The sequence below is a fragment of the Poecile atricapillus genome, chromosome 1 (assembly GCF_030490865.1).
Source record: "Poecile atricapillus isolate bPoeAtr1 chromosome 1, bPoeAtr1.hap1, whole genome shotgun sequence".
NCBI lineage: Eukaryota > Metazoa > Chordata > Aves > Passeriformes > Paridae > Poecile > Poecile atricapillus.
In genome coordinates, this window is record NC_081249.1 from 17,469,972 (window position 1) to 17,488,274 (window position 18,303).

An 18,303-nucleotide genomic window follows, 5' to 3' on the forward strand; every position below is an offset into this window, starting at 1 on the left:
CCCTACCTCAGTGCTGGAGAATACCTGGCTTATGTCACCGTGCAACAAGGTCTTGTCACTTCTGTGCCAGGTGAAGCCTTTCCTTTCTGAACTACTTCCCTTTGCACTTTTAAAGGTCTTGAAACTCATTAATCATCACTGATTCAAGTGACACAGCACTGGATTCATGGCTTTAGTGACTGTGAAGTAAAATTGAGTTTGTAATCTGTCAGCTGTCTCACTTCACAAATTAAACTGTGGAGTATCTGCAGAGTCTATGGCTTTTGAAATCCCTGGAGCTTTTCTTTCTGTGGTTTGTAAAATGCAGCCGTAGCAGCTCTTTGTCTCATGAAAGCACTGACTCTGAATCACAGAGGTTCATACAGACCTTGCAAAGATGTTATGAATAGGACAAGTACAGGGTTGTCTCATTGTCGAGACTGCACTTTTTATTACCTTATTTTGAGGAAAGGAAGTTGCATTTTTTTTTTTCTCTGATTTAATAATTGTACCAAAACAGGAACAGTTGCTGTTGGGAATTTCTGTGTGGGGCAAAGCTCCTGACAGCTGCTTTGCTCTTCCCAGGCTTCTCTGAAGGAGCATCACCCCTGAACTTGATTCAGCTTTTTCACCCTCTGGCTGAACATGGTGACAGACTGACAAATGCTTTGTCCCTTCCAACTCTTTATATATAATTTTTCCTACAAGTTGGCAGGCAGAACCTCTGCCTTTCCAAGTCTCTCCAGTGAGGACTATAGACATCCCTTTCTGAAGTAACTCCATTGATACCCATCGGTTCAGGATAGGTGACCTGTGCATTTCTGCTCCTCAGATAATCACAATGGTGAACACAAGGTGTGAGCGTGTCCTGACTTCACTGGGATTATTTCTATTCACTTGTGCCATAGGAAAGATAGAGCACTACTCCCGTTCTGGAATTACCAGCTCAGTCTCTTTGTTCACTGACCACTAGAAGGAGATGTTTTTTTTCCACAGCTCCCTGTCATTTTTTCAAGTTTCCCTGTTGTTTTTTCAAACAACCCTAAACAAAGCCTTTCCCTCATGGAGCAAAAGTTAGGAAGTAGCTTTTTCTCTTTTTCAAGCTATAATTACTTCTGTTATTTCTCAGACTTGAAAACAAACAAACACAACCCCAAACAGTTCAATCCAAGTCAAGGAAATTGCTCATTTTTCTTGCAGGAACAGAAAAAACACATGACAAATATTATCTACCAGTTGGGCTATTGGGACATATTCATTAGACGTGGTGGAAACAAGTTCAGACTCCCTCCTAGAATGAAAAACATTCTTTCTCTATATTTGATATCCCTGGTGCTTTGGGATTATATCCTCCTTGATTCTGGTGACTCTAAGCTTTCCTCTCACCCAACTTACCCAGCAAGACTGTATGACTTCAGTTCACTAATATTTTCTCACTGATTCTGCCCAGTACACAAGAGCATAAGACCAGGTGTTTGGATTAGGGCACCCCTGGGCAGGGACTGGAGCTGTGGGTGGCTGCCATGGGGCAGTGGTGCCCTCAGGGCTCAGATATCTGGGTAGCCATGCAAATTCTCAGCATCCACGACATCCATGAGCATGGCAAGAGATCTATTAATCCACCACATACCTTTTGTATGCCTAATCCCCTCCCTCTTTGTTCTAAAAGAGTTTTCAGTTAATTTTACCTAAGAAAATGAGGAATTGTTTCTTAATCTCTCCTCATTACTCCTTTTATAGTAGTCTCTCTCATCCCTTCCTTTTAGTTTCTCTTTCTCCCAGACCAGACTCCCAACCTCTTTAGCCACTCCATGGACAGAAACCTGGGTGACCAAAATACTGTGATTCTGTCTGTAAAACACACATTCCCTCAAAAAAGAAAGAGAATCCAGAACTCAGAGCTACCTACTGCTTCTGGCTTCTTTCCCTGAATGTCCTTTACTGTTTCTGAGATACTTGTCTGTTCCTGGCTCATGCAGTCAGACATCTTAGTCCAAAATAAATACCTAGTGAAAACACCCTGAGCTCAGTTCAGGCATTTTGCATATGATCTCTGCTTTCAGTTACCTTATTCCATAAAAATTATCATAGCTGTTTTGAATGCCTGTCCTGTATTAAAGGAGGACTGCTACGTGCAAAGCTCCAACAAAGGACATAGCACAGAGACCTCTTCTTTTCCTGAGATGTGAAAAAACGGCTGTGTCCCATCCCTGTGCACAATCTGGACTTTTTATCCGCTATTCCTGTTCTTGGACAGCTGAGAAGTGAACAGGCAAGGCATTTCTCTCAAGCGTGACAAAGAAAAAGCCCCAGACCCCTAGGAACCAGGACCGAAAGACAGAACATTGAGAGATATATGTGATAGGAGTAACTGGACACATCTCTGGCTCTGAAGACTGATGTCGGGATCTCATCCCCTGCCACAGCAGCCCCTTCCCCTTTTCTCATGAGCGCTGGCTGCTGCTGCCCTGGGCAAGGAGCCCTCCTGGGGGAGGGAGGCAAGGGCAAGCAGCGGCTGCCTGGGGACTGCCAGCCCCAGCTCCCGGGCCAGTGCCCGCTTCAGCCGCCAGATGGTACCGCTGCCACGCAGCTCCGCACTCAGCTTCTGCCACAGGAATAACCGGGGAAAAAACCGAGCTGGAGAAGACGTGGTGCTGGGAGTGAATGCAAACTCAGGCTCACACGGACCAGGGAATATCCCATCATTGCCATTTCCATCTGCGAGTGGTGCAAGTTTTCCTTTTTACTGTCCTACTTATTGCCAAGCCTTTCTACATCGATTGTCTGAAAGAGGCAGGATGCATACAATGCTCAGAGTTTGTCTTAACAGATAGGTTACTTAATGCTTGTCTTCCTTTTTTATCTATTTATTTATGTTTTAATTTGTTTATTTAATGAAATCTAATGTTTTTTGGTTTGTTTGGGTTTTTTTGTGTAATCTAATTTTTTGTTGTTGTTGTTTTTGGGTGGTTTTTTTTTGTGAAATCTGATGTTTTAACCATAATATGTGAAGAAAGCACCAGAAAAGTCTGAAAAACATGAACGTAAGTGTTCTCAGTCACTGGTTGTCAGTGACCTGTAATTAGAGGTACCCTGCAGCACTCCCACTCTTTGAAGGGTCTGCTTAGTTTTTTTACATAACAGCTTGCTTAATATATTTTTCCTCTAACCTCCATTAGCACTCGACAGAAAAAAGATCAGTTCCAGAAAATGGAACATTCGTACCTGCTGAAATTACATATAATTAACCAATTAGAAACAGAAATCTGTCTCGGTTTTCAGAATGAGTGCTTGCTGGTGTATAATGCCTTTCAAAACCCCTGCTCTCTTCTAGGGAAATAATTGCTGGCTTCCTAATTTCACAGGCTGGCTGTTATCACTTTCAAGACAGCAGGTCTAAGCAAGAGTCCTTCCCATAATTTATTTTGGGTGATCCTTGGAATCTTCTCCTAAAAAGAATTTACCACAGAACTTTACAAAGCTCTTTGGCATCACAGCCAAGATTTGCCACATCTGTGCCCCATGCTGTGCAGTGACTCTGACTTCAGAGAAATGTTTTATTTCCATGTCCTCTCTAAAATGTTTTGTTTATCCCACTTCCCACAGTCTACAGCCCAGGAGATGTACACATTGCATATGACAATCTAATTCAGCTCCACGTCATAGAAATAAATGCCTTCACACACTGCCTGCACATAGGCTAGGCCTCTGAAGTGTAATCCATGCTGTGAGTTATCGTGGCAGACTTTCACACATCCCTGCAGATGAGGTAATTTAGTAAGACATCCAAGTGACTGCCTGGAGATGTGCATTTGCCTTTGCACAAATGGAGGCAGCTACTTTGACAGTGCTCTCATTTCTTTGAATTTTCTACAGGAGCTGCCTAGAAAATTGCAGCTATCAGTGAGTAAAACATTAGGGGGTAGGAATGGCATCCCAAACTTGATGTGTTTGTGCTACTTCTGCTCAGCAAATTATAGCTAGGGGATGTAAACATATAGGGTACACACCTGCTTCACCTGTCTCTTCTGGCTCCACAAAAGCCATGAAGAAAGGAGACCTGTGCTCTGCTTTGCTCTCTACCACCTGTGTGCCTCTGGAATGCCTCTGTGAGAGGGGAATGATGCAAGCACTGGAGACACACTGGTTCATTTAATATGTGTCCCATCTCAAATTGATGCATATTTTGATGCAAAACTCCAGCTGTGATCATCCTGAGACTGAAGTTTTCACAGCAGAGTTGTATTTTGTGTGCTGGTTGTTAAAACAGTGCATGAGGTGTGGAAACCTTGCCTTGTATCACACATCAGACTTTGAAGATACTTTGGCCAACAGCAAAAACATAGTAGTTTAACTACCATTTTGGCCTTTCCAGACTTCTGTTAAAGTTCAAATATTCAACCATAACCATAGGTAGAAAAGAACATTTCTTGGTGGAGTTTTGTACAAATTGCTACTCTTCTCATTTCTGATAATTTTAAGCAATTTTCTCTCCAAGATCCCATTGTTCCTTTCACTAATACACTTATTGACTCATATCTATGGAAGCACCTTGCCTCTTGGCTTCTTTTGCTGGCTCATTACTTGCATTTATTGCTGCACTTCTCTGAAGCAATTTCATTAAATTCTGCTTTATGGCTATCACAGAAATCTGCTGTTAGGATACAGCACCCTTTCATGTTCACAGGAAGTGCAAGTTCATTCTGTCCCCTGAATTTTATTAATTTCTTTCAATCATTTAAAAATGAAAAAAAACCAACCCTAAAACAGTTAAGTTACTGCAGGATTTTGCCTCTTTCCGTTAACAGCAAAATAAAGCTAATTTCCTGCAGCTTTCTGCTTTGAGATATAAAGCTTTGTGTGCGGATTACTTTTTTGAGAGCTATTATGATTGTCCACAGGCAGAACAAGTTCAGTAAAATATCAGCTTCTGAATCTCCAAAGAAACATTCATTGGGGAAAAACTTGGAGCTCTTTGTTTGCAGCATTTTGTAGTTGGTTAAGAGGCAATTATGTAACTTTCATCTCATGAGGGGTGACTGCTAACATTAGTATTTTTAAAGCTCCACACAATTACAAGGCATAAATAATGTGAACATTGTTGAGGGAATTTGAAAACACTTTTGAAAGCAAAAGGCAGATTAAATTAAAAAAAAAAAAAAAAAAAAGGCCAAAACTACCCCACAACATAAAAAAAAAAAGGGAAAAACCTTCACAAAGCTGGGAATTATACGTTGGCTCAAAGGTATTTTTACATCCACATCCAGGACAAGAGACCCCAAAATAGAAACCTGTAATTTTTGATAGCTATTCTTGATGTTCCAAATGACACTGTCACAAAACTTCCCTTGACAACCAGATCCTCAAAGCTATTCAGATACCATAGTACAGAAATTTTATTTGGGCCAAAGTGTGAGGGAGAAGCTGTATGGTCTCATGGGTGGCCATCCCTTAGTGTAGTGGCATGTACACTACCTTATAAAATCCTGCTGCATTTTCAAACACCTCTCTTTAATTAGCTTCAAAGAAATCTCCACATTCCTCTGACTTCACAGTGCAAGGTGTAGAAATGTACCCTCCATGTCCCTGGCAGTTCCTGGATGCCCCACAGACAGCTTCCATGGCTACAGGGGACCTCTTTCCTCCAACATGTGGGTGACCTGAGGGTTTGGAGTCTCACACCTGCACTTGCATGGCAGCATCTCATCCATTTGCAAAGGCAGTGCACAATGAAACTGGAATTAAGGATTCCCCCCAGGTGTTTCATAATTGCTAAAAAGAAGCCCATGGTTGATTTGGCATCACTAAGGCTGAACAACATCTGGGTGCCACAGCACAACCTGGTTTCTGCTCCACACATTGCCAACATCAGGGACCAGACTAGAGAATACTTTTTCTTCCTTTAGACCACTGTGACTGGATGTCTTTTTCATAAGGAGGAAGTGGGTTACAAAGTGGAGGTAGTATTCACCTGAATCTCATGCACCAAAGAGGCAGAATGATGATTTGTGTGCACCTGGAACAGCTGGATGGTCAGATGGTCAGACCGTAGATGCTATTCCAGCAACATTGAGAATCACAGGATATTGCCCTTACCTATCTGAAGGTTTCAAAGGTTTTGTAAGCTTATTTATCCAATAGGTGAAAGAAAAGGGTGTCAGAGTGCTGTTAAAGGGGCCAGCACAATTTGACAGTTTTGTTTCATCAATTATTGGATAACATGCTTCTCCCAAAGAAAAGAAGTGAAAATATGTAGGCTGTCCTGGAGAAGGGTGTCTTACATTGCCTTTGCCAACTGCTCTGTACATTCTGCCAGGCAAGGTACATAAACATGGCATTTAAAAAGAAGCAGCCATACTGGATGTATTTTCTCTACATCCAGATCAATAACTTTCTCACAGTTATAACCAAAATGAAAACCTGCTGCATATTAAATATCTACAGTGTTAGGTAACTTCCAACAGTTATGGAAGAAAATTATACCATAAACCTCAAATGGGCATCTGAAATTAGAAATCTTGCTGTGACTCTGCTCCTTGATTGTACAGCAGAGACTCCTTGCTGAGGAGCTACAACAATACATTGACTAATGTTTTTGTCACAGCAGTGATCAGCCCTAAAGAAAGGCATTGGATGAAATTAATAACCTTACCACCAGGGCATGGCTTGAACAGCCCATGATGAATGAGGCAGAATGGCAGAGTGATGAGAGGGAACCACATTGCTCCACATGTCTGCAGTGACAATAGAGGGTCTAGGGGAAAAACAGCTATCCTACACTTAAACACCACAGCTGGATTCATAGGTCTGAGGAGACTGAACTGAGGATAAAGGGACAGCATTATTCCTAGCACTGCCCAGATTATAGGGATTCATCATGAACCTTTAGTTGTTGTGGTAGTAATTAGTTGGGCTAGTAGAAAATGCACTAAAAAGGGGGAAAAAAAAAAAAGAAGAAATTATTTCAAATTATTTGTCTTTCCTCACGTGTTTTTTTAAAAAAATAGACTTAAAGAAAACAGTAGGGGTCATGAAGTATTGGTTCTGGCTTTTGCAATAGTATTTGGGTGAAGTCCAGTAAACATCCCACCACTAACATCCAAAGTTCTTATCATAGTTATGTCTCCTAGAACTTGGTCCTTTCCTGAGGGAGACCAGCCCTGAGGGTGACTGTGTCCCAGTGCCTGCCTGGCTGGGTGGGCTGGTCTGAGGGTTTGCCACAGCTCCTCACAGGGAAGGGCAGGAGAACCTCAACACATCTGTTTAATGGCTCACAGTCCATCCCTTTCTTTATCCCTGGCTCATCTCTCATCTTCTCTGTTGCTTTGGCACCTGAGATATCTCAAGGATGTACACACTCCATGACTTCTGAAATAGATGAAAACATATGGAATCTTTCAGATGCTATTTAATTTAACAGTTAACAATTAAGTAATCCACAATAATGTTACAATTAAGCAATTCACAATAATATTGTGATGATTGTTACAACTAATTTTCTAAATCTTTAAAAGCATTACTTGGGTTTTGGCATTCTGTCCCTTTGCTGAGCTGTCAGGAAGGAGTGACAGATGATCTGTAAACCAAATAAGTCTGTTGTTCATACAATTTCCCATGCAGGTAAGCTTTAAAAGAATTTAGTGCAAAAGCCTGCAAAGCTTTTCATAGTTTTTCTTTTATTGTTCTCCTTGAATGACATGAAAAAAAATTGGGCTAAGATGATTTCAATACTCAGAGACATTAATGTCCTTCTGTCAGGGGGGCAGACCACATCTACCTAAATAGACTGGAATACTCACCATCAGAAGTTCTAAGACTTTTATCAAGGATAGATAGAAGTCATTTAACTGGAGAATTGCTGACACTGCACCTATCTTCAAAAAGCAGAAAAGTGCAAGTCTGGGCAACAAAAGAATTCACATGTCCTCCTCCCTCCAAACAATTGTCCTTTATATTACCTGAAATTTCGTAGGGAGATTCTTCAGTGGTTGAGGAGGTAGAACATAAAAACATATTGATTATTTCAGTAGTCCTGTGTCCAGGTTTTTGTTCTACCATTGCTTCCTGTCCCTGGCAACAAGGTGACATCGTTACTGCTGGCAAGTTTGGGCTCCCTAAGCAGTTTGAGATCTGAGTCATCCTGTGGGATGAAGAGCTTGCTGAGTAACATCTTATCTGAAGGGCATCCATTGTAGGAGAAAGACTGTGATTGTGTAAGATATCCAGTCATGAAAGAGACTCTTGAAGGCGACATCCCCAAAGGCAAATTGTGACTCACACTGGTTCCTCTGTTGAAATCAGTATCATATCACTTTGGAAACTGATCTGTTGTTTGGGTAAGTGTGATGCATGGGGTTGTTCAAAAAGGTGGGATGACTTTTTTCTTTCTCTTCATCCCCAAAAAAGCACTGTTTATATGGACTGTGAAAATAATGTGAAGTGGGATGTGATGCTGCTGAGCTAACACCAAATGTTATACAGGCTGCTGGTCATAAATGTCTTCAAGTAATCTTACAGTTTCTGTTATGTTGTGAGGCTTCTACACAGAATTCAACCAGGCATTAATAACAGCTTATTAGTCATTTTGACTGAGCCCCTCTATAGGAGGTCAAACACTCTCTGCTTTTGACAACTATTTCATGGGATCCTACGTCTTGCCAATATATTTGCTTTAATATTGAGCCTCCACAATCCAGTTTCTCATCTGAGAATGATAGTAAGACAAAGGGCCCAAAATCCAGAGTATCTGAGGCTAAGGAATTATGGGAAAATAAGGTTACCCGGGAAAATGTTGCAGAGATGTCCATTCAAGCAGTCCTTACTCTTTTTGATCCCTTGGTTTGTCTTCTCGTTCCTAGGCTCTTCACATGCATGGCCAGCTTGATATTCTTGAAAGAAGCACCTGTATCCCACTGCTGTGGAGATAATTTTCCTTGAAATTCTGAAAACAAGGAGGACTAAATTACTGTTCTGTACTTTCCACGCACTTTTGTGAGGAATCCTGCCTTCAAACGTCTCACATTTTGCCTTTCATAAGAAAAACTCTCAGTAATCTCTACTCCAAAGTAGTTTAAAGGTGTAATTTATCATGGCTTGTATCCTTATGTTTGAAGAATATTTTGTGAGTCAATAGACCTCAGTATTCAGAAAACTTCCTTGTATCAGGACTGTTTTCTTTTCCTGCATTTCACCTCATTAGCCCAGGATCTATTTTTGTGCCTTCTCACCCTGCACATGAACAGTCACCTATGAAAGTAGGGGAAAATACAACCTGCATCAAAGGGGACCCCAGCAAAGCTCTGACACCTTGTCTGTTCCCAAAAAGAAAAGAGGTAAAAAGAAAAAGGGGTTTACTATGAAGCAATACCAATTTCTATAAAACAAAAAATGCTGAAGCATGCCAATGTTTTGAATGGGAAGTCTAATAGTGACTTTAGCTGTTGGATGAGAAATAAAGCAATATCTGCTTGGAAGGGAATATTCTGAGAGGCCAAAAGAGGAGTCAAAAATCAGCACTGAATATTAATAGTACAGAAGGCTGTAATTCTTAAAGACAACTGTATGCTCAAGAATTTGAGTGTCTCAATGGCAATAAAGCTGGCAAGGTAGGATGAATTTTACAAGGAAAAACAGAGCTGTATAAGCATGACTTATTAACCAATATCCTAGTAAGAGACTGGAACAACCACAAAAAGAATTTTCAAATATCCATGAAGGTTTGGGATTTTTTCCAGTATAAACACAACAATCCACACAGCTGAGCTGTACATTAGTGGTTATGGACTGACAAAACACTAAAGCATTGTTATGGAAAATGTGGTATCAGGCAACTTTGCAAGAACTATGAATATGGCTTATTTTCTGTTCCATTAAAGCTAGCCTTTAGGGTGGGTTTTAAGCTATATTGAAGAGAAACATGACTGTTAAGGGATAGTTAACAAGCCATAAAACAAACAGTTTTACAGTCAGCCTCACCTATTACAGCAAGGGGTACATGCTGTGAGAGTAGGTGGTATAGGCAGCCACACGTTTTTAGGAATGTACACAGTTGTTCCTACCTTGAAATACAAGTAATTGGCAAGGATCAGTGTTCACTGCTGAACATAGGTAGCACTCTGCATCTGATGAGGTTCAGATTTTTTTCTGCATTATATGAAGAATTCAAAGAGAAGTACCCACTAAGAGGGAGGATAAAAGTTATTGCTCTGCAGGGGACACTTACTGGGTATACTCTCCTCTAAATGATCCTTTTGCCATGAGGAAAGTTTTTACATATAGGATATGGCAAAGCAGAGATAAAGAATCTTTACCTCTCCTCCAAGGGTAGTCATTCAGCTCTATCTGGACAGGACAACAACACACATTTGAGAAAACAAAGGATCCCAGAGACTCCAGCTAGGTTTTGAAGATGGTCACCATTATATTGGTCACTTTTTGGAAGGGAGAACATGAATTGTGGCAGGCAAACACAAGGGATCTGGCTTTGTAAGATACACATTAATATTTTGAATTATGGAGCATATGTACTACCCTGCTAAGCATTTTCATGAAAGGACAATAAATTTCTGCTTAGAGACGTGCACCAATACAGCTGTCAAGGGAAAGAACAATTAATGGAGAAACTAAAGAGTGGCCACACCAAAGAGGTCAATGTCTTCTGAAGTGGCAGCAAAATACTGCATTCACAGGCAGTCCCACTGTGTTGAAAGGTTTTATTTGAAGAACTGCAAGTTAATTAGAGGAAAGTTGAAGGGCTGTCAGATAATGCTAAGCTTCATTAAATACTGGCTTCCTGGCAAAAAAAAAAAACAACCTTAGAGAGAGACAGGATACATTTGTTTTAATTGCTTTATGCTTTTACCACGTCTTGGCCAACTTAAATATCAACTTCCTCCACAGATGTAACTGATCAGGCAAAAGGGAGAGGGCACTAAGAGTGCATCACTGTCTTGGCAGGCATTACAGTAAGCCAAAAAAAGAAGTAATTAGTGAATGTATTTTTGTTTATACCAGTCTGGCAGAAAATGTATCAACAAAGTACCTTCAGTACACACTGGAGCTTTTATAGAGCTAGGAAATGAGACATGTAAATGTGACAAGCAGAGTAAAACAGAATGAATTTTTCTTTCAATTTGAATAAAATCACCTAATTTTGCTTTCTGTAGGCTTATTGGGATATTTTTGCTCTCTTTAAAAGTTGTCCTCAGCTATATGAATAAAACTTTAGGACTTCAGAAAATTCAGCAGGATTTGGATTTGTAGTATATGGGCAAATATAGATGCCTGCTGAAGACTAAAGAGAGTAGCAGAACAGAAACAGGACATGAACAGTCATGGGATCAGAAAGAAGTCATTCAGTACAGTGGTTTTGAGGACACTCAGATCCATAAATGCATTCACATGGCTATTTCTACAGCACACAGATATGATAAATAGAAGAGAAAACTATTCCTGAGGATGTGAACACTGCACAGAGGCTTACAGAAAAGTATGTAGGGGTCTGCAGGTGACAAAAGGTTACAAACCACATGTTTAGTCCAGGCTAACGAGCAAAGCAAGAGTTCATGAGTGTCTGGGGTCCTTTACGCATTCGTGGCTGTAATTCTGAACTGCCTGAATGTACACATGCATTGTTCTCAGCCCTGGTGCTCCTGTCATTTGCAGAGTAAATCTTTGTGGGATTTCATGCAGTGCTTTTAGAAAAATAATAATTTCTAAATCTACAAAATCTATGGTCATTTTATAGGACAAACCATATTGAGTGTTTAATCAACTCCTGCATGAAAGTCTTGAATTCCCTAAGCTGTCTCTTTCAGATAGATTTGAAACACAGAGAGAAAAATTTCAAATTACAGATGTCTCTGAGTTGTTGCAATGCCTCACTGATGATTAATTACACTTCAAGTTGAATTTGCCTAGCTTCTGCTTTCAGAAGAACATGGTTTTCCAAGGCCTTTTTCTCCCATACTTTCCAGACACCACCTATTACTTATTTTAGGAAACAATACAAAAGACTTCTCCAAAATGATGGGATTTGGAGAGGATGAGAAGCAATCAATACTGTTTGTTTTGGGAGGAAAATGATTTCCAGGAATGGTGCAGCAAATTGCAGCCTGAGCTGTGAAACCTTCCCAGGAAAACTATACAGCAGCTAAGTTACAAATTGTGGCTTTGACTTCTTTTTCCCATTTACAGCTCAGCACAGCCTTGCCCTTATCAGTGATCATTAAGGACTGTGTTGAAATCCCGTAATTCAGTCAGGTTGAGAGAACCTTCTTTGACAGATATTTAGATACAGAAGAGCAAGGAAAACACCTCCTCCCTCCCCCTTCTGATGTTTTCTGAGGAATTTGTCTAAAGCATATACCCTTTGCTAACAAGCCTCTGGTCATTGCCATCTGATTTTCCTGCTAGGTATGGCTCTGTTACTCCTGCTGGTGCTACATGCAGAAAACAAAGCCTGTGGGCTTGCTGTGCCCACCAGTGTGACCCAGCATTGCAGGGCCAGCCTCAGGCACTTCTGGTCTCCCAGGCTGTGTGGGAGTCTTGCAGCTGGGTCCCCTCTGGAGCAGTGCTCAAAATGCAGATAAAGTCCCTTAGTTTCATATATAAAATAGTCTCTGCTGGCAAAACCCACTGCCTGCATCACCTTAGGGTTACAGGGATACTCAGACTTCTCCCCCACTCCCAGGGAAACAGCAAGAGGAAAGGGAGGACACAGTCCAGAAGGACATCTGGCTTGTTCTTCCTTCAGGCTAAACAGCAGGAAAGTAGGGCAGCTTCCAGGAAGAGATTTTGTCAAGGAAGACAGAATCATATTGCATATGTACAATGGGAGATTGACAAAATGACACCAGTGCTTTTTATCTGAACGATACATTTTTTAAATTCACTACTAATTCAATGGTTAGTGCCCATTCATAGGAGTGTTTTATCAGGATTACACTACCCTGTGGAACTGGCAGTCAGGTAGAAATGAGAATTTATTTTGCGAGGAAAACCAAAGATATCTTCCTGTCCCTAGTCAAAGCATGAAAGGATCTTTGCATGCAGAGTAGCAGGGCTATGGCAGAACACACATTTCTGTGGACGCAGGGATATGCACTCTTGCTTCTCCCTGTTTGTGCAGTAACTGGGGAGGCTCTACCCACGGGCATCTTCCCCACTGGTAATGGGGTGGGGGCTCAGCCCCATGCCTGATAGTGGTATGGAAACATTGTGCATGGGGGGAGCTTGAGGTTGGTCTCACAGCAGAAAGCTTTTTATGCCAGCATTAGAACACAGAAATGTGTTTTGGAGGACAGATCGAACCAGCTCTGCCATGCAGGTCCCAGCAGGGAGCTCTACCTTTTGAGTTACACCAAGGACTGACCTGCAGTCCAACTAGAAAAGTTACCCCTACATATAGATCTGGGCATTTTTCATTCTGACTCACAGAGCATCTCACTTGCCTTGCTACATTGGTGTCATTATCAGCGACAACCTGACTTGCTATAATCTCCAGTGAAAGTGCACTTGATCTGCTTTTCTTATTAAGAGGGTGAATATATGTATGAATTAATCCAGCTGCATATTTCTTTGGGGGTTCTTTGATCTGTTTTGTGATGTCCTTCTCTTCCCTTCTTCTGTCTTCAGTCCTTTCTTCCCTGGGTGTTACATTATTTATTCAGTCTATCATCTCCCACAGGCTTATTATCTGGTGAAGATCTCAAAGGTAAGTTTTCTTGTAGACCTCTGTGATGGCACAGGGAGGAGATTTGTTTAAGGGTATTGTATTGCAAAAAAGGACAATGTAGATTATCTGTTATCATGATGAGCCTAACAAGCTAAGAATATTCTAGTTATATAGTGAAAAACAGGGAAAAATGGACAATATCTTGTAAAGGACCTTGTAACTGTATTTTACATGTCCCTTTGCTTGCTTAACCTGAGTTGTCTGCTTCTGCCAGGTTGAGCCACTGAAATCTCCGCTGAGGATTGTTCTGCAGGCACATACACATCCTTCTTTTGTTGATGTCCTGTTGTAGCACTTTCTAGTGTCCAGCTTGGGTGGAAATTAAGCTCAGAAATCTGTTATCAATATTGTTGCAATTGGGGAAAACACCAATATGTTGTTTTCTTCAGGATAAGAGCTGCCTTGTGTTCAATATGAGAAACTACATGTGGGATTTTTTTTTGTTTAAAAGGATAACATTGTTTCAATTCAGAAAATTCCTTTTCTATCTTTTCCTCACCTATTTAAACAATCATAGCACACTAATGCTTTGTGAGCCTGTGTTCATCAGAGATGATGCTTTATTAGATAACCTTCAATCAAGTTGCATCCAAGGTCGTGGGTGAGTGCACCTCATCTCTACGCCTCAATTTCCATATTGTGAAAACACCAGCTGTGAAACAATGAGAAAATGTGAGTGTCTCAGGGCTGTGTGCTCTTCTACCTGATTTTTTGCATGCCTGACCAGCAGAATGGGGTGTACTACTCCAGAAAGCAGAAGAGAGAAAAAATGAGAGGTCTCAGAGCCAGATAGCCAGGAATTAGTATGTTGAACAATGAGACATTTAATAACCTACTGTGGGATATGGGTACCTACCCCTGGGCCACAAATCCCTACCTGTCAGTTCTGCACTGAACCCACCCCTCCTCTCTTCCCTTCTCCCCAGGTAAATGGGTAAAGGGTATTCAAAGTTATTCAGGGTATTGTGGTTGGTGTTTTGGGTTTTTCTGGTCTGTTGGACCTTCCAACCAGAGTGTTCTAATCATAAAGCTAAAGCTAAATGCAACCTGAAAAGTGCATTGGACATGAGGGGACATACGCCTGCTGAAACTGGTCCCTGTTGGGGAAACCTTAGCAGATGAGGGATCGAGTAGCTGGACAGCTGCTTTTGGAGAGGGAAGCCATAGGATGACTCAGGAGAACACAGCCTGACTGTCACTGTGCTGGGACGATCTTGGGCTGATGTGGTGTGAAGATACCTGAGAGGTTGGGCTCCTCCACCGACTCAGAGAGAGACATCGAACTTGTGGGTGCAGGAGGAGGCAAGCGTGGGCCAAGAGAGGGGCACACAGGATTTCAAGGCTTGGAAAAATAATTTCTGCTTGGAATATTTGTATCTAGCTAGCATATTGAATGCTGCACTAGATATCTGTATGCACTTCCAGGCTTCCAGCACTGGAAGAGGACAGGTTTTAAGAGATTGCAGCTTCAGATTTAGGCAAGACTTGAGTACTAAAAGCCTTTTGTGGCTCTATTCCCAAGTCATTTGGAGTAATTAGCTGCCTGTTTTCCAGAAGCATCATCCTGTCTTCATTTCTCTGAATGCTAATTTCATCTGCCAACTGACTTGGTCTCTACTGTGCTTCCCAGGTTTTGCTGGGAACACATCCCAGAGGAAGTCTTCTGCATTAAGTGTAGATCTCTTCTTGCCATGTGCTTCCAGCACACTGATTGTCCACAAGAGACATTTGGGACATCATCTAACATAATCCTGTGGAGCTTCACACAGGAACCACCTGGAGAAGAACACCAGTACTAGAAAAAAAAAAATAAAAAATGCTTGCAGCCACAGGAAAAGGATGGTTCCTTCTAAAAGGGTCTGTGCACAGAACAGAATGTCTTTGGTGCAGCTGGATTGGCTTCAGCTGTGTTGCTCAATTCACACTTAGGCAAAAGGAAAACAAGGAGAGGTGAAGACAAACATTTATTCAAATTGATCTGTTGCTTGTTTTTATTGAAAATATACATTTAGTCTGAAAAAAGCAAAACAGCCCAGAATCCTTATGAGAATTTTTAATTGTTTATTTCTAATGCTTATATCTCTTGATCTTTCTCATCCAGCATATCCTGAGGCCTTAAATTTAATCCAAAGATGTTGTAATGTTGCAGAAATGAATCAAACAAGGTACTTCCAGGTTGAGTTTAAACCAGTGGGTAAGCCAAATTGTCCTTTCAAAATTATTTTCATTAAGGTACTCTGGATTGAGTATTAATATAAATATACTTGTGAAAGTATGACCATTATTTCAGAAAAGTCTTAAGTAAACCTAATTAAATGCCTTTTCAACTCCCTCAGGTCTAAAGTAAGTAAACTCTTCTACATTGGAAATTTTTGTGAATGAGGAATAGGGAGGGCAAAAAATAGAAGTAGATTTCCTAAATAAAACATAAGTAGGAAGTATGCAACTTTTCAGGCTATTTTAAAGGACTTCTCTGTATTAAAGCACTGAAAAGCATAAAAAGCAGATAAATCATTCAGCCTGAGCTGATTATAAAGTATTTTGGTGCAGTAAAAATTCATTACATACTAAAGAACAGACACTTTTTACAGATTAAGATGGAAGAAAATGCCGGTTATTGAACCTGTTATTTACATTATTTTAATATAATACTAGTTTTTAACTAATTTTTAGTGTGATATTCATTCAGATGTGATAATAACTTGCAGATGTTTTAATACCATCAGTTTTGGATGACTGCATCAAACTGCCATTAATTACAAGATGCTACTTTTGTTACAAGGACTGTTAGGAAGTCGTGATAAAGCTTAAACATGACAAGAATTACTAAGAGCTCTCTTGACAACAGCTGAATTCACAGCTGAACAAAAGGCTTTAAATGAGTCTGGTTTTACCTCTATGACCAATATCAGTGCTGGAGTAGAGCACATTTGCTCTGTCTGTCACTGATGATGTCCACAGCATTGAGAAGTGCCGTGGAATGGCAGCTGAAGTTGTTCTTCAGTGGAAGATTCAAGCAAGAGTCCTTAGCCTTCCCCACAGATTTTGTTTCAATGCATGCATCAGTACAGATGTGCAACCAGAATTATAAACTGTCTCCTCAAAATCCACTTCCAGTGAAGAGCAGAGGGAAATTTGTCTCCCCTGATCGGACAGCTGGTGTCTCTTGAACAGATCACTGCAGTTTGATGTGGGAAAGGACATAAGGAAAACTCCCTCTAAGTAATTTTTTTACCTTATTCTTTATCTTAAGAAGACTTTCATTACTAAGCCTACTTACTCAGCAAAGTTAGTAGGTAAGCACTTGTTTACAATCACATGCTGATTGCTGCATTACAATTGTAAAATAAATATGAAGGATTTATGCAACTTTGCTTTTTCTCTTACTTGAGATTCTCTCATTTATCACATTCAGTGGTCTGGAGGAAGGGTCATGCCCTTGCTGAAAATCAGTTTCATCAGACCCCTTTGACTTTTATGATTTTTGAAGAATTAATGTATTCAGACAATGATACTACCAGGGGTTGCAGTCCATCCTGTGCTGAAGATTTACAAAGGTCACTGAGTCAGCGGTGGGTCTTTGTGACTGTATAAGGTTTGCACGACATGGATTTGGTAGCAGGGGGACTACAGAAGTGTCTTCTGTAAGAAGCTGCCAGGATCTTCCCCCATTTCTGATGGAGCCAATGCCAGCAGGTTCCAAGATGGACCCGCTGCTGGCCAAGGCTGAGCACATCAGCGAAGGTGGTGGCTCCTCTGGGATAATGTACTTCAGACGGGGAAAAGAGTTACAGAAACAACAATATGTAACAGAAAAAACCCCTCTGCAGCCCCCAAAGCCAGTGAAAAAGGAGAGGCAGGTGGTTCTCCAGGTGCTGGAGCAGATTCCCCTGCAGCCTGTGGTGCAGACCATGGTGAGGCAGCTGTGCCCCTCAGCCCATGGAAGACCATGGTGGAGCACAGATCACCTTCAGCCCATGGAGGAGCATGGAGGGCCATGGTGGAGCAGAGATCCTCCTCAGCCCATGGAGGGCCATGGTGGATCAGAGATCCACCTCAGCCCATGGAGGACCATGGTGGAGCAGAGATCCACCTCAGCCCATGGAGGACCATGGTGGAGCAGAGATCCTCCTCAGCCCATGGAGGACCATGGAGGGCCATGGTGGAGCAGAGATCCACCTCAGCCCATGGAGGACCATGGTGGAGCAGAGATCCTCCTCAGCCCATGGAGGGCCATGGTGGAGCAGAGATCCACCTCAGCCCATGGAGGACCATGGTGGAGCAGAGATCATCCTCAGCCCATGGAGGGCCATGGTGGAGCAGAGATCCTCCTCAGCCAATGGAGGACCACAAGCCAGAGCAGGTGGATGCCCAAAGGAGGCGATGGGGAGCCCAGGACCAGGGCAGGCTCCTGGCAGGACCTCTGTACCTGTGAAGAAAGGCACCTACACCAGAGCAGGTTTGCAGGCAGGACTTGTGGCCCTGTGTGGAACCACTGCTGGTGCCTGCAGCAACAGCACCCTGTGCAAGGAGCCCATGCTGGAGCAATTTGTGAAGTGCATCCTGTGAGAAGGAGTCACACTGAGGAA